Source organism: Amblyraja radiata, chromosome 24, assembly GCF_010909765.2.
Source record: "Amblyraja radiata isolate CabotCenter1 chromosome 24, sAmbRad1.1.pri, whole genome shotgun sequence".
In the NCBI taxonomy this organism is placed as follows: Eukaryota; Metazoa; Chordata; class Chondrichthyes; order Rajiformes; family Rajidae; genus Amblyraja; species Amblyraja radiata.
This window is the reverse complement of record NC_045979.1, coordinates 35837050-35851602: the sequence shown is the minus strand read 5'-3', so window position 1 is coordinate 35851602 and position 14553 is coordinate 35837050. Positions and strand designations below refer to the sequence as shown.

General features: G+C 46.7%; 1 pseudogene; it reads right to left on the bottom strand.

Annotated features, from left to right (window-relative positions):
* Positions 1 to 379: 379 nt before the first annotated feature.
* Positions 380 to 12037, bottom strand: LOC116986643 (annotated as a pseudogene).
* Between the last annotated feature and the right edge of the window lie 2516 nt (positions 12038 to 14553).

Here is a 14553-nt window from a genome sequence, read left to right as displayed (position 1 = left end):
CTCCGCAACCCCCCTCCCCGCCCTCTTGGCTGTCCCCCCCCCCCCCCCCCCCACGCTGGTCCCCCCCTTCCCCGTGAGATGGAAAGCAATTAGCAACAGTCCACGGTCTACGCCTAGAGTGCCCGGTACAGCAGGAGATGGAGAAGGAGACGGAGGAATGTTTTTTAGCCAGACGGGTGAATTCATTGCCACAGACGGCTGTGGAGGCCAAGTCAGTGAACATTTTTAAGGCGGAGGCTGACAGATTGTTGATTAGTGCGGGTGTCAGGGTTATGGGGGAAAGGGTTTGAGAGGGAGAGATAGATCAGCCATGATTGGATGGCAGAGTGGACTTGATGGGCCTGTTCTGCGCCTAGAATTTATGAACCCGTAAACATATTTATGAACACATTAAGTAATCTGAGAAAAAGCAACGAATACCATACAGAGTCCAATGACGTACCTTGAGTGCGTAGGCAGTAGCAGAAGAGTAAAATCGTATCCATTGATGGTGAAGACCACATCAGGCATGCTGCTGAGATCATTGCAGTTTATGTTGTACTGAAAGACAAGGGCAACATTATTCAGATCACAGACACAAAAAGCTGGGTAACTCAGCGGGTCAGGCAGCATCTCGAGAGGGAAGAATAGTGACGTTTCGGGTCGAGACCCTTCTTTAGACTGAGAGTCAGGGGAGAGGGAGATGAGAGGTATGAAAAGGGTAAAGGAAAATGAATCAAAGGTGTGAAAAGGACAAATCAAAGCCAGCAACAATGATCAGGGAAAACGTGGAGCCCACAATGGTCCATTGTTGGCTGTTGGGAAGGTGATAACGAATTGTAAAGACAGTGAAACTCAACATGACGACATGAAACTAGTACGATGACTAGGGTGGGGAGGGACGGAGAGAGAGAGGGAAAGCAAAGGCAGACATGAAGTTAGAGAAGTCAATGTTCATACCGCTGGGCTGTAACTGCCCATGGAAGTATGAGGTGCGCTCCTCCAGATACTTGGGCCTCACTCTGACAGTGGAGAGGGCCCAGGACAGAAATGTAGTGTGGGAATGGGAGGGGGGGTTAAAGTGTTTGGCCACTTGGAGATCACGTCGGCCAAGGCGGACTGAGCGAAGGTGTTCAGCGAAACGATCGCACTTGGTCATGTCTGAGGAAAGTCAACTAAAAACTAGAAAACCAAACTCTTAAGAAACTAAACTGATCTAAATCAAGTAACTATATAAACTAAACTAATCTAATCTGAACTCACTCATCTCAACTCGCCTAAACTAGTCTAAACTCAAACTATGCTATAACTAAACCAAACAAATCTAATTTAAACTAATCTATACTAATCTAATCTAAACATCGAAACTAAACTCATCTAAACTATAGAAAATTAATCTGCACTAAACTAAACTGAACAATACTAAACTATTACTAATCTAAACTAATCTATATTATACTAATCTAATCAAAAATAAGATATCTTAAACTAATCTAAACAAATTTAAACAATGCTAAAATATGCTAAACTAAACTAATATATACTATGCTAATGTTAATTAAATTATACTAAACTATGCTAAACTAATCTGAACTATACTAAGGTAGACAAAATGCTGGAGAAACTCAGAGGGTGAGGCAGCATCTATGGAATGAAGGAATAGGTGACCTGAGGCAGCATCTATGGAGCGAAGGAATAGGTGATGTTTGGGGTCGAAAAGTCACCTATTCCTTCGCTCCATAGATGCTGCCTCACCCGCTGAGTTTCTCCTGCATTTTTGTCTACCTTCGATTCTTCCAGCATCTGCAGTTCTTTCTTAAACTCTGCTAAACTAATCCAAACCATACTAAACTAAACTAATGTAAACAGAACTCTACTAAACTAATCGGAAGTAAACCAAAGCACGCTACACTAAACATCTAAACTAATTGAGTTGGATGGAGAGAACATGGTGGTGATTGTATAACACATTAAACGGTGCAGGTGAGTACAGGTGAGTACAGGTGAGTACAGGTGAATGGTACCTGGCCATAGGAACCAGGTGTGGCTCCGACTGCCTGTTGGATGTTGGTGATGGCGTTGGTGGGTCCAACAAGTAGGGAGGTGCCGGTATCTATAATGGCGGGGCAACCCTCACTGCAAGCCACCACCTGCCCGTTGACAGTCACTCTGAGGGAAGAAACACACATTGACTTGGTCAACAACAGTCAAACCCTTCCAGATTATGGAGTCGTGAGGTAGACAAAAGTGCTGGAGAAACTCAGCGGGTGCAGCAGCATCTATGGAGCGAAGGAAATAGGTAACGTTTCGGGACGAAACCCTTCCGGGTTTCGGCCCGAAACGTTGCCTATTTCCAGAAGGGTTTCAGGCCGAAACGTTGCCTATTTCCTTCGCTCCATCGATGCTGCTGCACCCGCTGAGTTTCTCCAGAACTTTAGTCTACCTTCGATTTTCCAGCATCTGCAGTTTCTTCTTAAACATGGAGTCATGAGGTACAGGATCCTCGACCCAACTGGTCCCTGCCGACCAAGATGCCAAAACTACGCTAGTCCCACTTGCCCTTATTTAGCCCATATCCCTCTAAATGAGGGGCCGGGAACATTTTCATGTCGGAAGACCGCATTAAGTTAGCTGTAATCTAATGAGGCCGCATCCAAGAAACTTCAATTAGATATACTTCAAAATGTACATTGTTTTGTTAAAACAGCCCTCGTGACTTACTAATGTTTTAGTTGTGGCCGTCAGTTGGGGAGGATTATTTTGTTGAATCTTTTTTTACTCTTTGGTATTTTAAATACGTTCATTTTAAGATTAAAATAAAAATAATAAAAGACAAACTAAAACATATTAATAAAAATAAATGGATTTGTTCTACAAAATTTGGATTCATTCAAAAGGCCGCACTTAATGGCCAAGAGTCCACATGCAGCCTTAAGGCCGCAGGCTCCTCACCCCTGCTCCAAATTCTTCCTATCCATGTACCTGTCCAGGGGTCTTTTTAATGCCGTTTTAGAATGTATGATTTAGTTTAGAAATGCAGCATGGAAACAGGCCCTTTGGCCCACTGAATCCATGCTGTCCATTGATCAGCCGTACACTAGTTCTATCCTACACACTGGGGGCAATTAACCTACAAACCTGCACGTCTTTGGAGTGTGGGAGGAAACCGGAGCACCCGGAGGAAACCCACGTGGTCACGGGGAGAACGTACAAACTCTGTACCGACAGCACCCGTGGTCAGGATTGAACCAGGGTCTCTGGTGCTGTGAGGCAGCAACTCTACCGCTGCACCACCGGTTGATGTAGTTAATCTTTGAAGGCCGATGGGTAGCGAGCGAGCTACTCTCAACATTGTATTGGTCAGAGATTTGCAAGCACGTACCTTTGGATCTCGATCTGCCAGTAAGCTTGATGTGTGACAGGTACCCAGTTGATTGAGCCTTGGTAGTGGCTGGGGTCGACACCGCCAAAAATGATTTCACTTCCTGACTCACCATCCACTCTGCAAAACAATGGTTAGAATCATTATAGCCCAGAATCATCGAAAACACTCAAAGAATCAATGAATGAATGAATACTTTATTAGACAATAGACAATAGGTGCAGTAGTAGGCCATTCGGCCCATCGAGCCAGCACCGCCATTCACTGTGATCATGGCTGATCATCCCCAATCAGTATCCCGTTCCTGCCTTCTCCCCATATCCCCTGACTCCGCTATCTTTAAGAGCCCTATCTAGCTCTCTCTTGAAAGTATCCAGAGAACCGGCCTCCACCGCCCTCTGAGGCAGAGAATTCCACAGACTCACCACTCTCTGTGAGAAAAAGTGTTTCCTCGTCACCGTTCTAAATGGCTTACCCCTTATTCTTAAACTGTGTGGCCCCTGGTTCTGGACTCCCCCAACATGGGGAACATGTTTCCTGCCTCCAGCGTGTCCAAACCCTTAACAATCTTATATGTTTCAATGAGATGCCCTCTCATCCTTCTAAACTGGATGATCAGCCATGATCATATTGAATGGCGGTGCAGGCTCGAAGGGCCGAATGGCCTACTCCTGCACCTATTTTCTATGTTTCTATGTTTCTATAAGGTCATAGGTGAGAGGAGCAGAATTAGGCCATTCGGCCCATCAAGTCTACTCCACCATTCAATCATGGCCGATCTACCTCTCCCTCCCGGCCCCATTCTCCTGCCTTCTCCCCGCAACCCCTGTCTATCCACGGCATTAAGGGCGCTCCGTTCAGTCATCGAAGGCGCGACAAGGTTTACGTGGGAGACGCTGACCTGGTCAAGTAGACGGAGAAGAGGGGCTCGGAGATAACTTGCTGAGAGATCATGTTGTGTAGCACAGTGGTGGCGCCCTCTGCAGAGAGAGACTGGTAGCCCATGCCCAAGATACCGTCAAATTTGACTGAGTTGAAGAATCCGCCAGGTTCAGTCAAACTTAAACCCAGTTCCTGGCCGCGGATGGTGATGTCAGAAACCTAGAAGGAACAAGATCAAGAGAATGTAATTGGAGTTATCCTGTATCCACCTTGTAGGAAGGAACTGCAGGTGCTGGTTTACACCCAAGACAGACTCAAAGCGCCGGAGTAACTCAGTGGGACACGTCTGGAGAAGGGTCTCGACCCGAAACATCACACATTCCTTCTCGCCCGAGATGCTGTCTGACCCGCTGAGTTACTCCAGCGTTTTGTGTCCATCTGTCCACCTCTCACTCGCCAGGATGGGCACAAAGTGCTGGCGACGCTCAGCGGGACAGGCGGCGTCTCTGGGGAGAAGGAGCGGGCGGGGTTTCGGGTCGAGACGTTGGTTTGACCGAAGGGTCTCAAACCAGAACGTCACCCGTTCCTTCTCCCCAGAGACGTCCCCTGGCCCGCTGGAGTTACGTCAGCGTTTTGTGTCTATCTATAATGCCCCTGTCCCACTTAGGAAACCTGAATGGAAACCTCTGGAGACTTATTGGTGGGGCACAAAGTCTGCAGAGGTTTCCGTTCAGGTTTCCTAAGTGGGACAGGGGCATAAGGTAAACCACTGCCAGTACATGTGACAATTGAATTGAATTGAATTGAATTAATTTCATTAGCCAAATATGTTCACATACAAGGAATTTGCCTCGGTGCTTTGCTCGCAAGTAACAGCACGATATACATTAGACAATTAAATATAAAACATCAAGATTGGATGAATAATTATACTTTATAATCTATGGACCTATCTCCAAAATTGTGATATTAGTAATCTATTTTATTTTTTTAATATTTTCTCCCTCCCTTCTTTCTCTAGCTCTATCTTTCAAAAAAATATATAAACAGACGCTGTGTTAATATGTAATTGATAAACAAATTGCGTTTTGGTTATGACGTATATGCTTCTAATAAAAATATTTTAAAAATAAAATAAAATAAAATAAAACATCATAATTTACACATATGAAGAATGAAATAAAATGGCAGAGCACAAGGAGGCTACAGACTTGTGGCTGTTGAGTTCAGCTACTGCTCGTGGATTAAAAACTGTTTTGATGCCCGGCTGTGGTGGCTTTGACAGTCCGGAGTCGCCTTCCAGAGGGAAGTGATTCAAAGAGTTTGTGGCCAGGGTGAGAGGGGGTCCTTGCCTTCTGGCTGCATTTTTCACCCACCATCCTCATCTTTGGACACCCTGTGCGTAGGGGAGAGGGTAGGGCTGAAGATGTCCTGGTTGGGTTGCTCCTGGGCCTGGCCAAGCTGGCCATCCGCGAGTCACGGCGCCAGAAGGTGGAGGGCTCTACCCGAGCCAGCAGCCTGCCCCTTTTCCGGGGTTACGTCCGTGCCCGGGTGGGGTTAGAAAGGGAATACGCCCTGTCTACGGGCACCCTGAGGGAGTTCCGGGACCGCTGGGCTCCGCAGGGTGTTGAATGTATCCTCAATAAGGATTGTAACATCGTTGTATAGTAGTTTATTATGGATACATGTTTGTATTGTATTATGGTGGTGGGATCTGGATTGTTTTATTGTAGTGTAAATATTATTTTTAATAATTGAATAAATTTTTTGTAACAAATAAAAAAAAATAAAATAAAAAATAAAATAAAAAAATGGGTGAGAGGGCGTGAGAGGTGATCTGAAAACACTCTTGACTGAACTTGGAGTGACGTGGTGAGGAGTGAAGTCTACTTACTCTCAGTGTGTCGTATCCCAATATTCCCGTCATGCTCCCAGTTCCGTATTGGATGGCAACGCGCTCGTTATTTGAACGGTAGGTCGAGGAGGAGGACGGGGAGAATCTCGTGTGGCTCACTGAAAAGAGACATCAGTTCCTTCCGTTAAATTGAAAAAAGGTTTCAGCAGAACATAACACCATGGGCGGCAAGGTAGAGTTGCTGCCTCACAGCGCCAGAGACCCGGGTTCGATCCTGACTTGCCTCTACCGACCTGTGGGTTTTCTCCAAGATCTTCGGCTTTCTCCCACACTCCAAAGACGTGCAGGTTTACAGGTTTATTGGCTTGGTGTAAATGTAAAATTGGCCCCAGTGTGTGTAGGGCAATATTAATGTGCGGGGATCACTGGCCGGCGTGGAAACAGTAGGCCGAAGGGCCTGTTTCCGTGCTGTATCTCTAAACTAAACAAAAAATACAGACCCGCACTCAATCAAAGTCTATTGCCAATGGTTTCCTGAAAGCTCACTTCTAATTAAAGATGATTTTTGACTCCACACCATCGTTGCTGGAACGAGCTGCCAGAGGAGGTCGCTGAGGCCGGCATGATAACAATATTTAAAAGACATTTAGGCAGGTACAAGGCTTAGAGGGTAAAGGGCCAAATGTGGGCAGGTGGGACTAGTGTCGATGGGATTTCTTAGTCGGCAGACACAAAGTGCTGGAGTAACTCAGCGGGTCAGGCAGCATCTCTGGAGAACATGGATAGGTGATGTTTTGGCTCAGGACAGTCTGAAGAAGGGTCCTGACCCAAAACATCACCTATCCTTTTTCTCCAGAGATGCTGCCTGACCCGCTAAGTTACTTCAGCATTTTGTGTCTATCTTGGTTGAGTTGTGAGTTGCCCAAGTGGAATATGAGGTGCTGTTCCTCAAGTTTGTGTGTGGCCTCACTCTGACAGTGGAGGTGGCCCAGGATTGAAAGGTCAATGTGGGAATGGGAAGGGGAATTAGAATGTTTAGCAGCCAGGAGATCCAGCAGCCCTTGGCGGAGCTAGTGTAAGGAATTACAGAGGAATTAGTTTAGTTGTGAGTTGTGAGTCTGAGAGTTGTGAGTCTGTGAAATTCTCTGCCTCAGAGGGAGGTGGAGGCCGGTTCTCTAGAGAGAGCTAGATGGGGCTCTTAAAGATAGCGGAGTCAGGGGATATGGGGAGAAGGCAGGAACGGGGTACTGATTGGGGATGATCAGCCATGATCACTTTGAATGGCAGTGCTGGCTCGAAGGGTCGAATGGCCTACTCCTGCACCTATTGTCTATTTAGTTTTGAGATACAGCGCAGAAACAGGCCCTTCGGCCCACCGAGTCCATGCCGACCAGCGATCCCCACACACCAACGCTATCCAACACACACTAGGGACAATTTACATTTATTCCAAGCCAATTAATCTAAAAAAACCTGTACATCTTTGGGGTGTGGAGGGAAACCAAAGATCTTGGAGAAAACCCACGCAGGTCACGGGGAGAACGTACAAACTCCGTACAGACAGCAGCCGTAGTCGGGATCTAACCCTGGTCTCTGGTGCTGCAAGCGCTGTAAGGCAGCAACTCTACCGCTACGCCACCGTAAGGAATCGCAGGATACGAGTAAAACTTCAAATACATCCAGGGGCAGGGAACGTTGACTTACTGCAGGGAGCATCGCTGCAATAGACAGAGGGGACCCAGAGGTTGGATGAGCCAGTGTCAAAGATGACGGTGAAGCTTTGTGGAGGATTACCAATGCTGATTGTTCCATAATAAGACAGCTGTCGGTAAAAAACACAAATAATATTTAGTTCAGATTTACAACATGGAAAGTCAGTACGGGCCTTTCAGAGTCTGTGCATCAGCCCAATGAGTCCGCGCTGACCAGCGATCCCACACCATCCCATTTTCTCGTTCACTCCCTACGCACTAGGGGCAATTTCACAGAGGGCCGATTCATCTACAAACCCGCACATCTTTGGGATGTGGGAGGAAACCGGAGCAACCGGAGGAAACTGTGAAAACGTGCAAACTCCACACAGACAGCATCCGAAGTCTGTACACACTTTATGTCTTTATAAAGTGCGGCTTTAGACTCAAAAGCAGATGCTGGAATCTTGTGTAGAATACAAAATGCTGGAGTAATGCCCCTGTCCCACTTAGGAAACCTGTACGGAAACCTCTGGAGACTTTGCGCCCCGCCCAAGGTTTCCGTGCGGTTCCCGGAGGTTGCAGGTGGTTGCCGGAGGTTGCAGGTAGTGGAAGCAGGTAGGGAGACTGACAAAAACCTCCGGGAACCTCCGGGAACCGCAAGGAAACCTTGGGTGGGGCACAAAGTCTCCAGAGATTTCCGTTCAGGTTTCCTAAGTGGGACAGGGCCATTACTCAGCGGGTCAGGCAGCATCTCTGGAAAATGGGGATAGGTGACGTTTCAGGTCGGGACCCTTCTTCAGACTGATTGGAGTGGGGAGGAGGAAGCTGGAAAAGAGAGGTGGGGGCAAGTCAAAGCCTGACGAGCGATAGGTGGATACAGGTGAGGGGGGGATCAGCAGATGGGTGGATAAAGGCTAGAGAGGAACAGGAAACTAAAGGGTGCTAACAGGAGACATGTTTAATTTATTATTGTCACATGTACCGAGGTACAGTGATTAGATATTTGTGCTTTTCAGTCAGTGAAAAGACTTCTGTGAAAGAAGGGACTGCAGATGTTGGTTTAAACCGAAGATAGAAACAAAACGTTGCCTGTCCCGCTGAGCTTTTTGTGTCTATCTTCAGTGAAAAGACTATTGTTGGTCGGCGTGGGCAAGTTGGGCCGAATGGCCTGTTTCCATGCTGTAGGACTCTATGACTAAACATGTTTACACAGTGGTCACTGATTATTAAGGGCTTGGACACGCTAGAGGCAGGAAACATGTTCCCGATGTTGGGGGAGTCCAGAACCAGGGGCCACACAGTTTAAGAATAAGGAGTAAGCCAGTTAGAACGGAGACGAGGAAACACTTTTTCTCACAGAGAGTTGTGAGTGTGGAATTCTCTGCCTCAAAGGGCGGTGGAGGCCGGTTCTCTGGATGCTTTCAAGAGAGAGCTAGATAGGGCTCTTAAAGATAGCGGAGTCAGGGGATATGGGGAGTAGGCAGGAACGGGGTACTGATTGGGGATGATCCGCCATGATCACATTGAATGGTTCGAAGGGCCGAATGGCCTACTCCTACACCTATTGTCTATTGTCTATTGTCTATTGGACAGATACCGGATAGAGGGTATAACATTCAGTGCAAGATAAAGTTAGGTCCAATTAAAGATAGTCCAAAGGTCTCCAGTGAGGTAGATGGGAGGTCAGGACCACTCTCTAGTTGGTGAGAGGACGGTTCAGTTGCCTGAAAACATCTGGGAAGAATCAAACTGTCCCTGAATCTGGAGATGTGTGTTTTCACACTTCTGCACCTCTTTGCCGGATGGGAGAGGGGAGAAGAGGGAGTGAGTCTGGTCCTTGATGATGCTGCTGGCCTTGCCGAGGCAGCGTGAGATGCAGATGGAGTCAATGGAAGGGAGGTTGGTTTGTGCGTGATGGTCCTGGCTGCTTCCGCAACTCTCTGCAGAGAGGAAAAGGGTACAGTGTAGGAAGGAACTGCAGATGCTGGTTTACACCGGATAGGCACAAAAATGCTGGAGTAACTCAGCGGGCCAGGCAGCATCTCTGGAGAGGAATGGGTGACGTTTCGGGCTGAGACCCTTCTTCAGACTGGGAGTCAGGGGAAAGGGAAACGAGGGATTATAGACGGTGATGTGGAGAGATATAGAACAAATGAATGAAAGATATGCAAAAAACTAACAGTGATAAAGGATTGTTAGCTGTTTGCTGGGTGAGAACGAGAAGCTGGTGTGACTTGGGTGGGGGAGGAATGGAGAGAGGGGGAGTGCAGGGATTACTTGAAGTTAGAGAAATCAATATTCATACCACTGGGCTGTAAGTTATGTGTGCCTTTTCCATCACACTTCCACTTATAACAGTCGGGAATAACTTACGTCCAGGAAGTTGATCATTGGTTCTGTAGATGACAGGGATGCCACACCGGTGAGACCATCAAACTTTGCGCAGGGATCGGAATAATGTTCCCTCAGGAAGTCGTCCAGTAATCCCTGCTCCCGAAGAGTATCCCGGGCAGATTTCCCCTTAGTCAAGGGAACCCTGTGAATGCGGGAAGAAAGTCGGAAATGTTATTCCCACACCCAGACTTCATCGTGTTTACTGCAGAAAGTTGTGACCACTGGCCAGTCCATCACCGGCTCTGACCTCCCCACCGTCGAAGGGATCTATCGCAGTCGCTGCCTCAAAAAGGCAGCCAGCATCATCAACGACCCACACCATCCTGGCCACACACTCATCTCTCTGTTGTCATCGGGAAGAAGGTACAGGAGCCTGAAATCTGTAACAGCCAGGTTCAGGACCAGCTTCTTCCTCACAGCCATCAGGTTATTAAACGCTACAACCTCATAAGCTATGAACTACAATAGACTATTATTATTGCACTGTTATTATTTGTTCTTTTTTTTCTGAGTTTTTGTTATATTATTTATTACGATTACATATTGTGTTGTGCTGCAGCAAGTAAGAATTTCATTGTCCTATCTGGGACACATGACAATAAAATACTCTTGACTCTTCCCTCATAGAAAACATAGAAACATAGGTGCAGGAGTAGGCCATTCAGACCATTGAGCCAGCAATGTGATCATGGCCGATCATCCACAATCAGTACCCCGTTCCTGCTTTTTCCCAATATCCCTTGATTCCGTTAGCCCCAAGAGCTAAATCTAACTCTCTCTTGAAAACACCCAGTGAATTGGCCTCCACTGCCTTCTGTGGAGGAGAATTCCACAGATTCACAACTCTCTGGGTGAAAAGGTTTTTCCTGGTCTCAGTCCTTATCTAAACGTTATTCCCATTATCATGTATCTGTACTCTGCGAATGGCTCGCTTGTCATGAGGTCACATGCGATCCATGCAGGGCATATTTCCTAATGAATTAATATCTTGTCAACCTTGTTAATAAGGTGCGGAAACAGTCCCTTCGGCCCATCGAGCCCACACTGACCAGCGATCCTTGCACATTAACACTACCCTACACACACTAGGGACAATTTTTAAATTTTTTATCCCAAGCCAATTAACGTGAAAACCTGTACATAGAAACATAGAAAATAGCTGCAGGAGTAGGCCATTCGGCCCTTCGAGCCTGCACCTCCATTCAATATGATCTTGGCTGATCATCCAACTCAGTATCCTGTACCTGCCTTCTCTCCATACCCCCTGATCCCTTTAGCCACAAGGGCCACATCTAACTCCCTCTTAAATATAGCCAATGAACTGGCCTCAACTACCTTCTGTGGAAGAGAATTTCACAGATTCACCACTTTCTGTGTGAAAAATGTTTTTCTCATCTAGGTCCTAAAAGACTTCCCCCTTATCCTTAAACTGTGACCCCTTGTTCTGGACTTCCCCCAACATCGGGAACAATCTTCCTGCATCTAGCCTGTCCAACCCCTTAAGAATTTTGTAAGTTTCTGTAAGATCCCCCCTCAATCTTCTAAATTCTAGCGAGTACAAGCCGAGTCTATCCATTCTACGCCGGAGGAAACCGGAGATCTCGGAGAAAACCCACGCAGGTCACGGGGAGAAAAGCGGGGAGACAAGCACCCGTGGTCAGGATCAAACCCGGGTCTCTGGTGCTGCAAGGCAGTAGCTCTAGCACTAATGCAATGCTGCCCTAATCCAGGCATCATCCTGATAAACCTGGATTCTGTTCCATCTCCCATTCAAGGGTTAAGATTGTCCTACCTGTACATCAGAGCATCAGAGAGCTGCAGGCAAACGAGAGCTAAGATCAGCGACTTCATGTTGAATCAGCTGGACTCTTTGCGGAATCTGAGGTCTGGCTTCTGAGCCACGATATTTATACCATAGGAACCCATGCCACATGGACACAGATTCCATCATTCAACATGAGGAGAGTCAATAGTAAAGTCCTCGTGATTCCTTTATCTCGAATATAATCTCTCTTATTAAGGACAGTCCTCAATGTGAATGATACAAGTTGGTTTGTAAGTAGGTTAAGTGGTGTGCAATTAAAGATAAGGTTTATGAAAGATAACACAATCAGAAATTGGATTAAAAAACTGTGGCGAAAAACAATGACATGGATTTTTTACATATGCATTGGCAGATAAGTTGGATGTATTCTTAAACGGTTCGGCCAATGTGAATGTTCAAATCTCTTGTCCAGAGGACTACAGACTTAATGCGTGGAACTAGTAAATGGGATGTGTGAGAAGGAACTGCAGATGCTGGTTTAAACCGAAGATAGACACAAAAAGCTGGAGTAACTCAGCGGGACAGGCAACATCTCTGGAGCGAAGGAATGGATGACGTTTCGGGTCGAGTCTAAAGAAGGGTCTCGACCCGAAACATCACCCATTCCTTCGCTCCAGAGATGCTGCCTGTCCCGCTGAGTTGCTCCTGCTTTTTGAGTCTACCTTTGGTAAATGGGATGAGTGTAGATAGGTGCAATGGGCAGTATGGACATTGTGGGCCGGAAGGCCTGCTTCTCTGATATATGACTCTATGCCTCTCCTGGATTGCCAAGGGTTTACTACATGGAGTCATACTGAAAGGAATCAGGCCCTTCGGCCCAACTTGCCCACGCCAACTAACATGCCCCATCTACACCAGTCCCACCTGCCAGCATTAGGCCCATATCCCTCTCAACCTGTCCTATCCATGTACGTACCTGTCCAAATGTCATTTAAATATTGTTATTGGACCTTCCTACCACCTCTAGCAATTCGTTCCATATTCCCACCATCCTCTATGTGAAAAAGTTGCCCCTCAGGCTCTTATTAAATCTTCAACCTCTGTCCTTAAACCTACGACCTCAGGTTCGTTGATATTCACCCGACCACAGGTGAACATCAAAGAACATCAAAGAGGAGGATTGAACTTTGGTGCCTTCCCCCACAGTGGGAAACTTTGATTCCGCTGTGTGGGGATGTTTATCGTGTTCTGTGTTCTTTTTTTATTCGTATGACTGTATGGTGACCCCAAATATCACTGTACCAATTGGGGGAGTGCAGCGTAGGTTTACACGGTTAATTCCCGGGATGGCGGGGCTGTCATATGCTGAGAGAATGGAGCAGCTGGGCTTGTACACTCTGGAGTTTAGAAGGATGAGAGGGCATCTCATTGAAACATATAGGATTGTTAAGGGCTTGGACACGCTAGAGGCAGGAAACATGTTTTCGATGTTGGGGGAGTCCAGAACCAGGGGCCACAGTTTAAGAATAAGGAGTAAGCCATTTAGAACGGAGACGAGGAAACATTTTTCTCCAAGATCTCCAGGTTTTCCCCCACACTCCAAAGACGTTCAGGTTTGTAGGTTAATTGGCTTGGTGTAATTGTAAGTGATCCCTAGTGTGTGTAGGGTAGTGTTAGTGTGCGGGGATCGCTGGTCAGCACGGACTCGGTGGGCCAAAGGGCCTGTTTTTTACGCTCTGTTTCTCGAAACTAAACACAGGAAGAAACGTTTAGATCTACTTTTCTAACGTGTTCAAGAATATTGAAACGCTCTGAGAATACTGAACCAAACTGGATGGCGACCAAATTCGTAAGTGCATTTGCAACTACTTAGTTGGTCAACAAAGGGTTTCAGGCCAAGTGCACATTTATTCGATAAGGCGTACAACTTTGTATAACCTTGACATCTATTGTACCGTGTTATTCCCCAGCACCTGATCTCAGATGTCAATGGAAACAAAATTATTGGCAGCCATAATGACCTTCGATCAATCACTTTCCTAGATACCTCCAGCGTTTCTTACACAAAAACAACGTGCTGGAGGAACTCAGCGGGTCAGGCAGCATCTGTGAAGGGGGCTTGGACAGATGGCGGGACTGTCATATGCTGGGAGAATGGAGCGGCTGGGCTTGTACACTCTGGAGTTGAGAAGGATGAGAGGGTATCTTATTGAAAGATTATTAAGGGTTTGGACACGCTGGAGGCAGGAAACATGTTCCCGATGTTGGGGGAGTCCAGAACCAGGGGCCACAGTTTAAGAATAAGGGGTAAGCCATTTAGAACGGAGATGAGGAAGCACTTTTTCACACAGAGAGTTGTGAGTCTGTGGAATTCTCTGCCTCAGGGCGGTTCTCTGGATGCTTTCAAGAGAGAGCTAGATAGGGCTCTTGAAGATAGCGGAGTCAGGGGATATGGGGAGAAGGCAGGAACGGGGTACTGATTGGGGTTGATCATCCATGATCACATTGAATGGCGGTGCTGGTTCGAAGGACCGAATGGCCTACTCCTACACCTATTGTCTATGTTTGTACATTGTTCTGAAGACCCACGCTGCTGTATGTA